The sequence below is a fragment of the Drosophila montana genome, unplaced genomic scaffold (assembly GCF_035044405.1).
Source record: "Drosophila montana isolate Dmon_TW-CO22-7 unplaced genomic scaffold, ASM3504440v1 contig_1624_1, whole genome shotgun sequence".
Taxonomy (NCBI): domain Eukaryota; kingdom Metazoa; phylum Arthropoda; class Insecta; order Diptera; family Drosophilidae; genus Drosophila; species Drosophila montana.
In genome coordinates, this window is record NW_026996559.1 from 5276198 (window position 1) to 5280700 (window position 4503).

At 42.3% G+C, this 4503-nt stretch overlaps 1 long non-coding RNA gene across 1 annotated transcript; it reads right to left on the bottom strand.

Moving 5' to 3' along the window:
- Positions 1-544: 544 nt before the first annotated feature.
- Positions 545-2911, bottom strand: LOC135440617 (uncharacterized). Its single transcript, XR_010438325.1, has 3 exons — positions 1988-2911; positions 1043-1223; positions 545-948 (listed from the first exon to the last, which is right to left on the bottom strand). It is a non-coding gene; the product is annotated as an uncharacterized LOC135440617 (long non-coding RNA).
- Positions 2912-4503: the final 1592 nt, after the last annotated feature.

A 4503-nucleotide genomic window follows, 5' to 3' on the forward strand; every position in this document is an offset into this window, starting at 1 on the left:
GTGGCAGCGCCTTTCATTTCGTATTCGCGTCCGTCCACCATAAATCATCGAGCTCGGGGCGAGCTGTGCTCCGGGCTGCCTTGGTAACATATGAATTAGAAATTGCTACAAGTTTCTGATGCGGCGAAGGAGGTGGATGGGGGATGGGGAGGTGGGGGATGGGGATGGAAAGGAATGGGATGCTTCAGATACGGATTTTGGATGTGACTGCGGGCGTGTGGAGTGTCGGACTGTTGGAGTGTGCTGTCAACGCCGCTGTCGCAGTCAGCACGTGTTGACGTGCATGAAATTCTTACGGTAAAGGATTTCATTACATTTCGTTTCGTTTCGTTTCATTTGCCCTTTGCCGCACGGCCGAGTCGATGCCAAGTCAACCGCCAGGTCCAAGTCCAAATCCAAGTTCCCGGTCCCATTGGCAACCAGTCAGCGCATTGCATCACGTAGAACTTGGCCAAAATGCCGCTGGCATTTGCCTATACATTCTCACAGCCACTTTACTATTTCCGTGTCTCGGCCTTGTCTCTCTCCTATCCCCCTCTCTCCCTAACTCTCTCTCTCTCTATCTCCCTGTTTTTAATTTCTCGCTCTCAGTGTTTATTAGTCTGCGTTTGGCGGCTGCTTCTTTTGGCAATAAATCCTGCAACGTGTCTTGCATTCAATTTTACGTGTTTCCCTTTCGGTTTTATACTATATTTCCTCACTTGTTGTCCTTGTTGGTTTCTCATATCCAGTTCACGAACTTACGCGACTTTAAATGCTTACGGTTTTTCCGCTTTTCCCTTTATCTTTCTACCGTTTGCTGTCGCTGTGCTCTTTGACGATTTGCCAGAGCAACAACAAAGGCAAACCTGTCCTCAATGGCTCAAATATGGGCATAAGCCAAATCACAAGGCTTTAAAGATAGCTTTAAACGTGAGTCTCTTCCAAATTTGGGTAGACTGGGGGGAGCTGTTTAAGAGAGTGGAATGATATAACAAAAAATAAAATTATATGGGTATGGTATCCAAAAATAATATTTTAAAGTTTCACATCTCAAGCTTACCGACGCCCAAAGCCAGTATATCCTTTCTACTCATTTACAAAGGATTCAGGATATCAAAAGAGTATAAAGGTTGTGTGCAATGCCTGTCTTGCTGTCCGTCCGTCCGTCTCTTCATATAAATGTTGGAGATATTATACTTTAGAATATACATCCTGGTCTCATTAAGAGCTAAGATGTGTATCTAAAGTTAAGATAAAGATAAAGATGAGGTGTTCCAAAGAGCGCTCCAAAAATAGTTTGTCTACGGGAAACATTATTACTAATTATTTGGGCTGCATGTTTTTAGCTGTGAACGCGCCTTGTGCAGTAAAGAACCACCAAAATGTATTTCTTGATTTTGCTTTTTTTAATGTATAGTCAAACCTCAAAATGTTGCATATAAACTATATGCATGCTGAACTAGATAGAACAGATCGATAAATAATGAGTTCCAAATCTCTCATTTAAGTATATATAAAGAAAAGCTAGAGACAAAGTATTTTTTTTACTAGGCAAATTTTCTATTTTATTTTCAAGCCCTTTACATAATTTGTCAACTTTAATGCCCAATTTTTTGGTCACGCTCTACCAATGAAAATCTCCTGCTTAAGGTACTGCTAAAGTCCTGATAGTCTTGTTGAGAGGCTTCCTGGAGAACTGAGCCAGCTTCTCAACCTTATTTAAGGTCAATTCAGCTGGCAACACTGAGGGCATAAAATTTCATTTCGTTTGTTATTTATGCAACTGCGATCAATTCCAGGGCCTACAACCTACGACCTAAGCCAGAAAACGGAAATGAGCTAAAAAAAAATACCATCAGGACAACCACGGCGAAATTTTATAACGTGACGCGTTTGCTTTGCCCTTAACAGGGCTCCCAACTGTCTCGCCCCCTCTTCCCGACAGACTGGAGACTGGAGCGCCTGCAGCTATGTACAATATTTGGTTCAAATTTCTCCTACTTACTTGGCTTTCACTTTGGCCGGATGTAGACGGCAAACCGCTCATAGCCCTCGCCTCTTAATACCCTGCAATCTAAGGGGAAATAGGGCAGGGCATATTATGAGCGGCAACAAGAATCTGCCAATTGATGATGCTTCACAATATATGAATTTAGGAATTGAGTTATTCCGATAATGCCTATGTGCAGGGTATCTTATAGTCTTGCTACGCGATTGCTTGCTTATTGTAGTTTGCTTTTTTTTCTTTAAGCGTTTTTACCGCCAACACAAGATTTAATTAAACCAAAGACTTGATTTATGAACGAAAGGATTCGATGTCCGCACTGGATTTGCCGGCAGCTAGAGGGGGGGTTTCGGTTGCAGCAGTTGAAAAATGCCGAGCAAATGGGGCGCACGGCTTACGGCGCTAAAAACAGCAGCGAAAACAAATGCAGAAATAGAAGTAGAAGTAGAAACAGCAACAGAAACGGAGCAGCAGCGCTTAGAGTTCATTGTTGTTGTAATAATGATTTGGCTCACATAGCCGCCAGAGAAGAGAAGCCAGGAGCTGGCTTGTGTGTGTGTGGGTACTGGGAAGGGTAGTCGAGGGCTGTGCCCGCCCGGCCTGGCATATAGTACAACAGCTGAACGGGCCGTTAAAAGCGTTCCCAGCATAATACACATAAAGAATTGTTTTGCGGAGCTTGAACTCCAACTCCAGCCCGAACTCCGTCTCCGCCACCCGTCCGCTCGTCCTTATTCTTGTCCACGTTGTCGCTGGCAACATTTTCTATTGTTTTAACCCTTTTTTTGCTGCTCTATATATGCATATATATTTATCCTGCTGCTGCTCGTGCGGAAGGGGTTGGAGCGGAGCAAAAGGAAGTGGCATTTGTGGCATTCCATGGTATCGATTTAAAAAATTGAATTCGATATGTAGCAGTTAGAAAATTCTGAAAAGACTCTTGCGACTTTAAACATAATAGCTCCATAATATAACTTAACAATATTAATGCTTATGCTTCAGAGGCATATTGTGAAGCATGTCGTGTGTTGCATATACCCTACATACCTACGAAAATCAATATTGATTGTATGTGACTATACAAATTAACGACTTCTGCAGCAGTATTTGCGACGATTTCAACTCTTATATGCAGCTATCCTTGCTCCATGCAAAACTATATCCCATTTTTTAAAACCTATTTCCGGTTGGACTTATCAGATCCCTCCGAGGATGGACCCCAATGCATTTCAGACAAGGTATTCTCTGTATCGTTCGTTTGGTCTCTGGTAAAGTGGGAGGTGGATCAGTCCAAGCACGTCCTGCCCAATTTGTTTAACTTAATCCAACCAAAGTTCACAAATTAATTTAATTTACACTCGGCCAAGTTACTTTTATTATAATTGTTTTACTAAGTGTTTTGACAAGTAGAAGGAGCTTCCTCCGATCCCATAAAGTATATATCATTTTGCTCTACACCAATAGCCGAATCAATCTAGCAATGTTTCTTTGTCTGTCCGTCCTTCTATCTCTGAGAGTACCTAGTCACTAGCCCCCCCCTCTCTCACTAGAAATTGAAAAGGTGTACTTTGGAGTCGACTTTTGGATATTTCATAAAAGTTTCTAAATGTCATTTCCTATAGCTGAATAAATAAGAAGCATATACGTGCGTGTGTAGAAGAACTATATGACATTATACGAAATAGTATTTTTTTTTAACATAGCTCGAAAATTATAAAAGCTTGGTATGCTATTTCTCGTATAGTATAGGTTCAGTCAGTCAGGGTGTCTCCTAGTCGGGTACTCCCGACTAGAGGTGGCTTACTTCATTGTTTGCTGTTACAGAATTGATGTCATGCGAATTATTTTAATAATCTGTGTTGTGACTTTAGAGAACAATGAGCCAGTTGCTTGAGTGTGCTGCATCTTCGACTTGCTGTTTGCGGATTTGATTGTTAATTTTGAAAGCGTTGTCCGCAATCTGCAATCTGGTTTCGGCTTGTTGGCCAGTTGTCATGCCAGCGTGCAGTTTATTAATTTCAAATCTCTGGATAAAACTAGCACAGCAATTAGTTGGGTTTTTGATTTTTCTTTTCGGTGAGGGCCACAAATTCGAATACGAATACTAATTGGGCTGGCAATCTGGTGCGCACTATTGAATGCCTACAGTAGACCACAAAAATGAGTCCAGCCCTGGTCAGTGGCCCAGCTCACTGCCTACAGCATATTCCGCAGCAACAACAACACCTACAACAACAACAACAACAGCAACAAATGGAGGAACAAAAACTACAACAAGGTCTGCAAATTTCTCGTAAAGTTTGTTATTTCAACCACCGGGCGGGTGGAGTCTGCACCGGCAGTAAAAAGTTTATAAGAGTATCCACCAAGAGCAACAGCTATGTATAGCTGTAGCCAAGTTGTAGTCCAGCAACGGCAACAGTCGCCCCCTCACCACCTTCTCGGCCGCTCTCTGACTCTCCAGCTTTCAGCTCGTCCCAGCGCTTATTGTTTACCACAACCTCAGTTTTTGCTAA